This window comes from Pteronotus mesoamericanus, unplaced genomic scaffold, assembly GCF_021234165.1.
Source record: "Pteronotus mesoamericanus isolate MK-2021 breed Mesoamerican mustached bat unplaced genomic scaffold, CSHL_Meso_final scaffold_118, whole genome shotgun sequence".
NCBI lineage: Eukaryota > Metazoa > Chordata > Mammalia > Chiroptera > Mormoopidae > Pteronotus > Pteronotus mesoamericanus.
In genome coordinates, this window is record NW_026555301.1 from 2,866,949 (window position 1) to 2,880,449 (window position 13,501).

At 41.6% G+C, this 13,501-nt stretch overlaps 1 protein-coding gene across 2 annotated transcripts in view; it reads right to left on the reverse strand.

The window, feature by feature from the left end:
* The window catches only part of RAB7A (RAB7A, member RAS oncogene family), a 98,271-nt gene extending 92,687 nt beyond the window's left edge, over positions 1-5,584 (reverse strand). For both annotated transcript variants that reach the window (XM_054587478.1, XM_054587479.1), the window contains exon 1: positions 5,363-5,584. The gene's annotated coding sequence lies outside the window, so the exon portion shown is untranslated. The remainder of the gene's footprint in view (positions 1-5,362) is intronic.
* Positions 5,585-13,501: the final 7,917 nt, after the last annotated feature.

The window sequence follows — 13,501 nt, forward strand, 5'->3', positions numbered from 1 at the left end:
TATATAAAGAGCTCATCTGACTCCACATTAGGAAGACAAACAACCCAATTAAATAATGGGCAAAGGACTGAATAGACACTTCTCCAAGGAGGACATACAGATGGCCCGTAGACTTATGAAATGAATGTTCAACATCACTGGCCATCAGAGAGATGCAAATTAAAACCACAATGCATTATCACCTCACACCAGTCAGAATGGCAGTCATTAATAAATCAACAAACAAGTGCTAGGGAGGATGAGGAGAAAAGGGAACCTTAGTGTACTGTTGGTGGGAATGCAGACTGGTACAGCCACTGTGTAAAACAGTATGGAATTTCCTCAAAAAACTAAAAATGTAACTGCCTCATGACCTGGTGACCCACTACTGGGCATATACCCTAAGAATCTCGAGTCACCTATTCAAAAGAACTTATGCACCCCTATGTTTATAGCAGCACTATTTACAACAGCCAAGTGCTGGAAATAGCCCAAGTGTCCATCAGTAAATGACTGGATCAAAAAACTAGTACATTTTATATGACAGAATACTACGCAGCAGAAATAAATAAGGAAGTCCTACCTTGTGCAACACTGTGGAAGGAACTGGAGAACATTATGCTAAGTGAAATAAGCCAGTTGGGGAAAGACAAACACCATATGATCTCACCTATAAGAAGAATCTAACGAACAAAATAAACTAATGAACAAAATAGAACCGCAGGCATGGAAACATGGAACTGACAGTGACCAGAGGGCAGGGGAGAGGGGGATAATGGTAGAAAGAAAGGGAAGGGACTAGTCAAAGAACATGTATAAATAACCCATGGATATGGACAGTGTGTGGGAACTGACTATGGGAGCAGGGAGCCTGGGGGGTGGGGGGGTAGGGCAGAAGTGGGCAAAGGGGGGAAAATTGGGACAACTGTAATAGAACAATAAAAAAAGTTCAATTACAGTTTACATTCAATATTATTCTGCATTAGTTTCAGATATATCACAATGTAATTTTTAAGGTTCCTCAACTGAGCTGGATAACTCCAGGAAAGCCAATAGTAAGAAGCAAGCCATCTTTATTTGAAAGAGTAAGGGAAAAGAGAAGCTCCTTCACTGTATCTGGCAGCAGTCACATTTGAGAGCCAAACAAGGTTACAGATTTCCTAAAACTGCCCAGGTGTCAGGGCCTTCCTTACCATGCTTCCTCAGATTTGCTCTGTACTGATATAAAGCAGTCCTAGGCAAAGGTGACCAGAAAACAGACAGAAGAATCCGTCAGACTGATCTCCACAGCAGTGATGACATCACCAAACAGAGAGCTGTAGGGGAGGCTTCAGGTCCCCTGCATTAAGTACTGCATCTTCAGGCAAATGAACAAGGTCAATTCTGTGTATCACCACTGTAATCAACACCCAAGCTCTCTTCATTCTCCAAAGAGATATTTTGCAAGTAGCTATCCCTAAATTTGATTTTGAAATCACAGCCTGGAGTACTAAAATTGAAACTAATGAGGAAAAACTGCTAAAAAGCCTGTTCTGATTTCACCCACCACATCACTTTTACAACAATCACCATTAAGAAGTTTTAAAACATAAATGCAAACTGTTTTTCTGTATTTAACACATATGTGGGAAGAAAAAAAGCAGAAAACAGAGGGAAGACATGATGATAAATAACTACAAAATAAAGACACATGGCAGAATGCTGCTGCAGCAAACTGCAGACAGCATAGAGATCTATTAGATTGCATTAATAGGTACATGTTTGGTAACACACAAGAATGAATGCCCGATAATACAATGGCAATGTTACAGGGGAGATAAGAGTCAGTAGAAAGTCAGTAGCTGCAAAATGGAAGGCAGCAGTTAATTTCTAGAGCTTCAGTCTCCTTCAGAGAATGACATCAGTACCAAGGGGAACCACTCTTTAGTCTTACTAGGAGGACTCCTCTCCTTTCTTACCTGGAAGGCCTTGCCTATAACTCCCAGCCCAGTATCTGGTTGACGCTGAATTACACAGATGGAGCATTAGACGATTTATCACAGGAGTAACGGTAAATATATCAAAGTTCAGAGAGGAACAGTACGTAAGATGACTGTCACACATGTGTGGTCTGGGGTCTGGGTTTGCTACATCTTTTCACAAAAATGCTAATGTCAATGTAAGGGCAAAAATGTTACTAGTACACAGCTCTTTGAAGATGTATTCAAAGCTAATCAAATAACCACAATCTTTTTGCTTCACTTGGCTGTGAGGTCAGGAATTGAATTCCAAGACACACTTTACTATAAAGCAATATTCTTTGATTATAAGATGTGGGGGCAAAAATAAAAACACTGTCCCAAGTGACTGCTAACAATAACCTAAAGGGATATACTAAAAAAGCTATTTTTTTAGTGCCTTCTCCTACATTCCACCCTTCTGTTCATTTACTCGAGCAGTTTACCACAACTGAAAATTCAGATCCCCTTTTAAAGAAGATGAAGCCAGAACAGTAGTGGGAAATGGGTGACATAGGTTTTATCTAGGATGACAGAGGTACTATGATTGGTACGCACTACTTTAAAACTTTCTCCTTCAGCTGAAGAAAAAAATCCAGCATGCCAAATGTGCCTTTGTTCAAGGAACACTGCAAAAGCTAGCATCTGCAGTGTTTAATGGTAGGGCATGAACTAAAATAATACCTCCTGTGTCAACAAGAAAATGCCATCAGAGCAGGAGAAACAAGTTTATTGTTGAAGGTTATCCTTCCAAAGACATGAGCAATTAGAAACTCTAATAATCTCTTCCATGATCTCTTCAAGAGCAAACCATGTAAATGTTGTTAAAATTAAAAAAGCCTTTGAAGTTAGCCAAAGCACCAGACTGGATTACTAGGGATGCACTTGCAGAGACAAGAAACAGTTCTTCTTTCCAAAAGACTCAAATTCTTCCACCAAGCCATTCCACAACAGAATGCTTGGCCATGATCACTCACCATTTTTAAATTTCTTGTGGACAGGAAAAATGCCTGTCTCTATCTAGCAATGCCTGACACATGGTGGATACTGGAAACGTTTGATGAATAAATGAAAAGGTACTTGTATTACTCTCTCCTACACTTACATATTACTTAAGGTTACCATATGTACCACTCACATATAGGGGGAGCCGGTGGCAAAAAAAAAAACCCCAAACAGAATTATCTTCTGGAGGGCAGGTCCCTTGTAGTACAGGCATCCCCTGCTAGGTTAATGTCCTCGGAACCCATCTGTATCAGTGTTCCAGCTGGTGGTGCTATGAGAGGCTACATTCGGCTTCAGTGAATTTATTTTTTAAAGGCTCAACATGTTTGCCCATTTCATGATGGGTGATTTACAAGTACACCTGCCCACACCACACTGAGTGCTCAGCAGCTTTTGAACAAAAAGCAGCAAGACTCTCATGCCATACCCTCCTTATTCACCCAATCTCACCCAGAGCTGGTTTTTTGTTTGTTTTCTTTCTCCAATGAGAAAAGAGTCCTCAAAGGGAAATGTTTTGCCAATGTGGAAGAAGTGAAAAAAAAAGGAAAGAAAAAAACCAGCAGAAGCACTAAAAGGCATCAAAATTGACGAGTTCAAAAATTGTTTTGAGCAGCAGAAAAAATGTTTCGATAGGTGTACTGATTCAAGTGGAGAGTACTTTGAAAGTGACTGAAGTTCAAACTTGTAAGAATACATAATTTTTTATAAATTCTGGTTTTTTGGGGTCCCCCCCTCATAAATACATTAGGCTGGTTAGCAAAGTTAAAAAAAAATTAGAATACAATAGGGTTGTGAATACTAAGCTCGAGCTTGGACAGAATCTTCAAAAGTACTTACAACTTACTTTCCAGTTCTTAGACTCAAATCTGAACAAACTCTCCCAAGTCTGAAAAGAGAAACACACTAATAGGAGGCTATTATTCCACAGATGAGAAGTCATAAGGCCAATAAGCTGCTTAAGTCACAAGGAAAAGACAAGAGCCTATTCTTTTGGAAACCAAAGAGAGGATATAGTATTTTCAACAGGAACAACCAATCGCTGGGCATTAGGTACTAAGATTTGAGGAAAGGATGACATGGCAGGATTGCCAGGCCTACCTCATTTGACGAAAGATTTAGGTAACATAATCTTGAAACCTCAATTAAGTAATTTGCTAGGATTCTAAAGCTCCTAATTTATTAGCATTACAATACAAAAACGTATTAAAAGTCACAACCGAAACGGAACATCTTAATTTCTTTAAGGTAGAACTAATGTTACCAATGGAGGTGTTCCAAAGACATCACTAGGGGAAAAAAGGAGGCAGAGAGGGCAAGAGGCAGATTCCAGGTGCCAAAAGATAAGTCACCATCCTCAGGGGTATCTGAAAGCATTACTGCCCACAAACTAAGTATAGTGCTCTGGAATCTGACTACCTGGGCTTGAATCTCTGCTCCGTAACTTATTAGCTGTGTGACCTTAGACAAATTACTTAACCTCTGTTTTGATTTCCCTATCTATAAATGAGCACAACAATAGTACTTCGTTACTGTTGTTCTGAGAATTAACTATAATCTGGGCAAAAGTCTTGTAACGTTGCCCAGCACACTAAGTGCTCAAGTGTTTGCCATTATTCTTCTCAATTTTCCCCCTTTTAGGAACCACTATGCGGTAAGAGGCCCCCGACACGGGTAGTATTCAAAGACTTCTACAACCAACCACAATCTTTCCCCCAGTAAGTTTGAAAACTTTCAGTATTTACCATAACATGTTTACGATACAAAGCTCCCTGCCTCCCAGAGCCAGAGGCGTGTCACACGTATACGAATGTACGAGGCCAGTCCCGTGCCTGTGACCTGACTCACCGCCTTGATTCAGTTGCTGTCAGGGAACTTCACGCACTAAAGGGTCAGGTTTTTCAAAAGAACAGACAAATGGGAACCTGAATCAGACCCGGGCGATTTTACCAAACGCCCGCGAGAATGGTGGCGCCTGGGTTCCCCCAACACAGCCGCTGAGGATCGGCTCCGACACCCTCCGCCTTAATGCTCCAAGGAAAGCAGCCGGCTAGCGCGTCCCGCCGCAAGCACAGGGATCCCAGTGCTCTGCAACCACCCAAGTCAGGAAACCTGCCCGGGCCTCCAGTCTTGACGCCACCCGCAAATAAAGCGTCGGTGACCACCGGCCCCAGGTCGGCAACGGGGCCGAGGTCACAGCCGGCGACCTCTGAACTCTCCCAGGCCGGGCCTGCTACTGGGCCCTGAGCGACAGGCCTTTCCCTGAGAGGCCCCTGCTGGACCCAGAGCCTGCCCAAGAAGGGGATGACGCGAGGCCTTGGCGACAGAGGAGCTGAAGAGGGGGATGGGACCAGGCAGCCGGCCGGGCTGGGCCCGCTGCTTACCTCGGCCGCTCCGCTGGGGGCACCGGGCCGGGCGGGTCACGAGATCTCCTGCGAAAAAGCAGACGCAAGGGAAGAGAGGGAGAGAGAAGTCCAAGCTCCGATTTCAACGATCCCTTCAGCGTTCTCTAAGACTCCAGCACCAGTGGGGCCGCCGCCTCGGGCTTTATGGCCAAGACTCCGGCTCCGCTCCCACTTCCGCCACCGCCACCGCCCCGAGCGGAAGTATCTGTCACGAGGAGCTCGACGTCAAGCGTGCGAGGGAGGTGCCCCACTTCAACCCTGCGTCACGTTCGGGTACCCTCAGGCCAGGGTTTGGATCACGTGGGGTAAACATGTCTGCCCTTTATGGTTGTCGCCATCTTTGAGGGTCCCGCAAGAAGGACGGCGCCATGTTGAACCCAGGACCCGAGGTTTCTAAGCCATCCCCCGGAATAACGAATGTGGGCGGAAGGGGGAGCCGGAGAGAAGACTAGGGTAAACTGGACCGTCCCTTGGTGTCTTTCTCCCAAAAGCGCTGATCAATCAACCGAGTAGTTATATGCCCTGAGCTATTCAAGATCAACAAAGTTTGCTCTAGCAACGGGCTTTCCCTGGGAGAAATCTCTTGAGTAGTGGGAAACAAGACAGTAGTTACATTATAAACTTACAGTCGGCAAAGAAAGGGCATCCATATTTCGTGAGCACCAACTGTCAACCGCATTACACTTGTGGATAGTTTCTATTAGTCCTTACTGTAACAACTTGAAAGATGTTCACCATTTTGCAAATGGAAAACTGAAATCCATCACAGGTCCTAACCTGTGACCTAGTTCACACAGTAAGTGGCAGTGCCGGGATTTAAATCAAATATATTTGATGCCAACGTGTGTGGTCTTTCTAATAAACTGGAAATGGCTGCACTGGTGGTAGCAGAGTAATACACAGAAGTGAATTAGACATTAGCAGAACAATTTGTCTGGCAGAAGAGTGAGGATTTATAAAAACGTTAATTCATAATTTGTGATCCAATAATCAGATTTTTACAACTTCAGCTCTGAAGCTCCATGCAGAGCCTAACTAAGCCCTTTTGGCCTCTGAAATGGCCTGCAGAGCCAGAAGCACCTCTCTATTGACTGTACTATTTGATAAACTGTACTCCTTGCATTGTTGTAAAATGATACTCCCTGTAGCATTGAGATGTAAGAACATCCAAACCTGGAGAGAATTTTCATGAATTATTTGAGCTAACCTAACAACATAGGCCAGGGAGCTAGATGTCAAAGGCTCTGGAAAACAGCAGTTTTGCAGGGGGTTTTTTATGCATTTGAAATTATGGAGAAGACAAAGGAAGATTGGAAAAAGCAAGGGGAAGATTGGATTACAGGATAGTTAAGAAGATTATGTGCTCTCTTTAGGATTAGGACCCCTTTGAGGAGTATTACTTCTGGCATTTCAAAACTGTGTTAACCTAGATGCACAAGAAAAATGGACAGGGCTGGCTTAAAACTTTGCACTCAAGAAGTTATAGGCCTGTTGCATGACCACCCACCATGATCTACCTAGTTAGGAATTTATGATCAGTCATCCTCTGAGGTACTTTCCATAGAACTCCTTGTTTTGTCCATATTACGGTTATGTGATCAAAGCAGCTTTATTTTTCCACAGGCCTGGGCTGAAACTAGTACTTCATAAATGCTTAATCATATATTGCCCATGGTTCTCACATCGCAACCCAACTTGCCACAACACTGCATCAGCCATCCACTGAAAGTCCAATTGCCCCCACCAATCAAAAAACAAATGATGGAAACTTTATGATCTTGTTTCCCCTAGCAACTGTTCGCTTTGATCAGCAGTTTCTTGCAAATTTTACCTTTATAAACCCTGCCATATCACCTCTATTTTGGAACATATTCTTTGTTCCTACTTAGGACTACAATTTGCAAGCTATTATATGAATAAACTCTTTCTAAATTTATTTATTTATTCTAAAGTATCTCCAGCCCTGGCTGGTGTGGCTCAGTGGAACTGAGCGCCGGCCTGAGAACCAAAGGGTCACTGGTTCAATTCCCAGTCAGAGCACATGCCTGGGTTGCAGGCCAGGTCTCTAGTTGGGGGCATGGGAGAGGCAACAGATTGCACATCTATATGTCTCTGCCTCTCTTTCTCCTCCCTTCCCCTCTCTCTAAAAATAAATAAATAAAATATTTTTTTTAAAAGTATCTTTGGATATTTGTTTACATTAATGGCAATGAAGATGGAGATTATGGAACTCACTGTGTCAGGCACACGCACAGCCCTTTGAGCTGAAGTTGCCATACTTTACCGTTGGAAGGCATGCATCGGTGTGTCCTCTCAAATCCTCGATCTCCCACACTTTTCGTAGAGGTCTGAGAGTTTTATTCTGACAGTTTTATTCTTAAGGGAGGGACCCCCCTCTATAAGGTTTTCAGGTAAGGAAGCCTCCACAAGAGATCATAAAAATTAGATTTACCAATAAAATCTTGGGCAAAATCTTTCTCAAGATACACAGGAAGGGACACCTTCACATGATAAATATTTTCAGTTCTAAAATGACCTCTGAAGCCACTATCCAGTCCCCCTACAAGGTATATGTTCAATAATGTGTGGTCCCAACAGTTACAATTGGCACAGCCTCGGGACAAGAATTACATGGGACAGTTTATAACTTTTTTTTGCCAAAATGGATGCCTTCAAAATTTCCAAATTTACTTATTTGAAATCTCAACTCAAATGCCAAGGTTTTCAAACCTGCCAAAAAAAAATGGGAGACAGTCTTTAATTGGTATTTTGAGCCTCAAAAAGAGACCAGGGAAAACCATTAGCTCCCTCCAAGAAAATAATTCTAAGCTTAATAAATGCCTCCAGAAGTTAAAAGATAAGACTGGTGCTAGTGACCCTCTTCCTTTAGTTTATTTTTAAAGTTTCTTTTTAAAATTTATCTATTGATTTATGAGAAAGAGAAACATCAATTTGTTTTTCCATTTATTTATGCATTCATTGGTTGCTTCTTGTATGTGCCCTGATCAGAGATCAAACCTGCAACCTTAGTGTATCAAGATGATACTCTAACCAATGGAGAGTCCCAGACAGTGCCACTGCTCCCTTAGTTTCAAATTCCCTGGAACCCTCTTATTTTCAAAGCCCTTCAGACCTTCCTCCAGGTTCCTGCATTCCCTTTTCTATCCCTCCTTATGAACAGCTCTGCAGGGGTTTCCCTGGTGGATGAATACTCATTCAATGGTGTGGGTTTTTGTTTCCTTTTCTTGCCTTTGTCTGTTATGTTGTCATTAAAGAGAGAGAGAGAGGACTTCCGGTCAAGAGGGAGGCATAGGTAGAAATTCTTTGTCTCCTCATTCAACCATAGGAAGAATTACAACTAGATATCAAAACAAATAACACCCAGAATCATTGGAAAATTGACCTGTATGGAAGTCCAACAACCAAGGATTTAAAGAAGCCACATTATCCAGACAGGTAGAAGGGACGGAGTCACAAAGACAGGCAGAGAAACACACAGATGTGTTGGGGCGCTGAGAGGTAGCAGTGGTGGAACAGATGATCCCACATTCATGAACAGTGGATAAAAATTGGGAGGGGTACCTTAAGTGTGGGCAATCCCAGCCCCAGGCCAAACCGCACATCCCAGGGTTCCAGTGCTGGAAAGATAAATCCCCATAACTTTTGGCTATAAAAACCAGTGGGGGTTGGGGCAGCAAAAGAAATTGCCAGATTTTAAGGAGACTCAGCTTACAGGGCCTGCATAGATTTAGAATGTACACAAACCCCACGACTCTGGGATTCACCACCAGGATAACAGCTGTTGGCACCAGTCACATATAGGAAGTGGGTGAAGTGACTGGAAATGGGATGAGGACAGGACTAACATCCAGAAGCCAGGCAGCAGCATTGTCCCCTCTCCAAGCCCTGCCCCCCCCCCATATAGAGCCACAATGGGGCGAAGTGCATTGCCCTGCCCTGGCAATTACCTGAGACTCTACTCCACACAATTTACAGGTACTTTTTCTACATTAGTTCACGCTACTAAGACAGGGAGTCAAAGAAGCTCTAGCTAATACACAGAAACAAACATAGGGAGGCTGCTAAATTAAGGTGACAAAGTAATATGGCCCAAATGAAAGAACAGAACAAAACCCCAGAAGAAGAACTAAGCGAAATGGAGATAGCCAGCCTATCAGATGCAGAGTTCAAAACACTGGTGATAAGGATGCTCAGAGAACACATTGAGTATGGCAACAACATAAAGGAAGAAATGAAGGTTACACTAAGTGAAATAAAGAAAAATTTACAGGGAAACATCAGTGGAGGGGAGGAAGCTGAGAATCAAATCAATGATTTGGAACATAAGGAAGAAATAAACATTCAACCAGAACAGCATGAAGAAAAAAGAATTTGAAAAAACAAGGATATTATAAGGACCCTCTGGGATATCTTCAAATGTACCAACAAAGAGCAAGAAATTATATACCTATTTGAAAAAATAATGAAAGAAAACTTCCCTAATTTGGTGAAGGAAATAGACCTTTGAGTCCAGAAAGCACAGAGTCCCAAAAAAGTTGTGCCTAAAGAGGACCACACCAAGACACATCATAATTAAAATGCCAGAGGTTTGCCCTGGCTGGTGTGGTTCAGTGAACTGAGTGCTGGCCCATGAACCAAAAGGTTGTAGGTTCAGTTCCCAGTCAGGGCACATGCCTGGGTTGCGGGCCAGCTCCCCAGTATGGGGCTTGCAAGGGACAACCATACATTAACGTTTCTCTCCTTCTCTTTCTCTCTCTGTTGCATAAGACTATCAGCTGATTTCTCAGAAGAAACTTTACAGACAAGAAGTATTCAAAATGATGAAAAGCAAGGACCTACAACTTATATTACTCCATCCAGAAAAACTATAATTTAGAATGGAAGTAAAGATAAACTGCTTCCCAGACAAGGTAAAGTTAAAGGAGTTCATCATCACCAAGCCATTATTACATGAAATGTTAAAGGGACTTATTTAAGAAAAAGAAGAAAATCAAAATTATGAATATTAAAATGACACCAAATTCACAACTATCAACAAGTGAATTTTAAAAAACCAAACTACTCAAACAACCACAACAGGAAGAGAATCATAGGTATGGAGATCATTTGGAGGGTTATCAGCTGAGAGGGAGAAGGGGAAGAATGGGGGAAAAGGTGCAGAGATTAAGAAGCATAATTAGTAGGTACAAAATAGACAGGGGTATGTTAAGACTAGCATAGAAAATGGAGAAGTCAGGATACTTATATGCACAACCCCTGAACACGAACTAAGAGGGGTAGGGGAGACCAGGTGGAGGAGGGCAAGGGGGGAAAATTGGGACAACTGCAATAGCATAATCAATAAAATATATTTAAAAAAAGAGAGAGAGAGAGATTTCATAAGGAGAGGAAGCCAAACCTTTTGGAGACAATAAAACGTATTCTTTATTTGATAAACAGAAGTTTCTAGAAGACAAATTAATTTTGAAGTGAATCCTAAAAGAAACTTTGGCCACTTAGGCTTTAAACTTTCTTACTGTTTATCCTGCCTGAAACCTGACAAGATATTTTAAAATCTAACAACTCTATGTTCAAAAATTCGACAAATCTAACAGGATTTTCTAAGCCTCCATAACTTCTAAAGTCTTACAGATTAAACTGTAAACACAGCCCTCATCTGCTTGAAGAAACCAAAGGAAAGAATAAAAGATGGAAAAAGAAAGCGGTTTTAGAAATATAAATCACTGAAAGGCTCCCTTTTCAAGCAGCCCCTGGCCCTGCCCACAGTCTCCTTAAAAGTTGTTTACCAAGGACAAAATAAAAATCTTAGAGGCTTAGCCACCTAAATGAATAAACTTATTTCAACTGTTATAAATTAATGAATTTTTCCGTTTTGCCTTATATACTTGCCTCATGGTTAAACTTTTTAGATTGAAACTATCAGGTCTCTGTCTATATAAGTGTATATATATCTACCTCGGAGGAAAGTATTAAAATTGGTTTATATAAAGAGCTCTGTTTCATCGCCTTAAAGAAATTAAGCGCTTATGTAGATTAGGAAATATAACAAAAACAAACCAAAAAACATTTCAGGTTCACATGATCTGGAAAAATATTTAATATGGAAACTAATTTAAGTTTAGTTTAATTAAAACAGACAGACATGTCTTTAAATTTATTAACATCTAATACTTACTTTACATTTTTTTGTTTATGCTCTTACAGTTGTTCCTGCTTTTTCTCCCTTTCTCCACTTCCTCCCAGCCACAGCACTCCACTCTCCCCAAGCCAGTCCCCCTATTGTTGTCCCTCTCCATGACTTATGCAAAGATGTTCTTTTGTTAAGGCCTTCACTATCTTTCATCCTTCCCCACCTCCCCACACCCCTGCCTCCTTTACAATAGTTGTCATTCTGTTTAATGTATCTAAGCTTCAGTTACTATTTTGTTTGTTAGTTTATAGTGTTCATTAGATTCCACATATAAGTGAGATCATGTGGTATTTTTCAAAAGAAAAATACTGCTTGGCTTAATTCACTTAGCATACTTTTCTCCAGGTCCATTCATGCTGTTGCAACATGTAAGAGTTTCTCCTTTTTCGATGCTGCATAATTTTCATTTGCGTAAATGTACTACTGCTTTTTTATCCACTCATGTACTGATGGGCACTTAGGCTGTTCCCAATTCTTGGCTGTTGTAAATAATGCTGCGATAAACATGGGATGAATATACATATATGTTATTGGTGTTTCAGGATCTATGGGGTATATTCCCAGAGGTGGAATCACCAAGTCAAAGGGAGTTCCAATTTGTAATTTTTTAAAATTAAATCCATATATATTTTTTAATTTATTTATTTTTTCGAATACATTTGTCTCTGCCTTCCCCCCACCACTTTCCTCTACCCCCTCCCCCCTCTCCATCCCTCAATCTTTCCGCACTTTGGCTTTGTCCATGAGTCCTTGTTATATGTCCCTTGACTTGCCCCTTCCTTCCTTTTCCCCCACCCACCCCACACTCCTTCCCTCTTGTCTCTGTTGGTTGCTTTTTTCTTTCAGTGTTGCTGGTCTTATTTTCCTTACATCTTTGTTTTGTTGGTTAGGTTCCGCTTACAGGTGAGATCATATGGTATTTGCCTTTTGCCCCCTGGTTTATTTCGCTTAGCAAAATGCTCTCTAGTTCCACCCATTTTGTTGCATAGCACTTTTTTTTCTTTCTGCTGTATAGTATTCCATTGTGTAAATGTACCATTGTTTTTTTATCCAATCATCTACTGATGGGCATTTAGGTTGTTTGCAACACTTGGCTATTGTAAATTGTGCTGCTATGAACATTGGGGTGCATAGGTTCTTTCCAATTTTGAGATTCTTAGGGTATCGTCCCAGCAGGGGAATCACTGGATCAAAAGGCAGTTCCAGTTTCAGCTTTCTGAGGAAATTCCACGCTGCTTTCCACAATAGCTGCACCAGTCTGCATTCCTATCAACAGTGTACTAGGGTTCCCTTTTCTCCACAGCCTCGCCAGCACCTCTTGTTTGTTGATCTGTTTATGATGTCCATTCTGACCGGTGTGAGGTGGTACCTCATGGTGGTTTTGATCTGCATTTCTCTGATGGCTAGTGATACTCAGCATCCTTTCAAATGTCTCTGGGCCCTCTGTATCTCTTCCTTGGAAAGGCGTCTGCCCAGGTCCTTTGCCCATTTTTTGATTGGATCATTTGTCTTCTTGGAGTGGAGTCGAGTTAGTTCTTTATATATTTTGGAGATCAAACTTCTATCTGATGTATCATTAGCAAACATATTTTCCCATATGGTTGGCTCCCTTTTCATTTTGCTGATGTTTTCTTTTGCCGTGCAGAAGCTTCTTATTTTGAGGAGGTCCCACTTGCTCATTCTTTCCTTTCTGTCCCTTGCTTTAGGAGACATATCGGTGAAAATATTGCTGCGTGGGATATCTGAGAGTTTCCTGCCAATGTTCTCCTCTAGGACTTCGATGGTGTTGCGACTTATATTTAAGTCTTTTATCCATCTTGAGTTTATTTTTGTGTATAGTGTCAGCTGATGATCTAATTTCAATGTTTTGCATGTAGCCGTCCAGCTGTCCCAACATCATTTTTGAA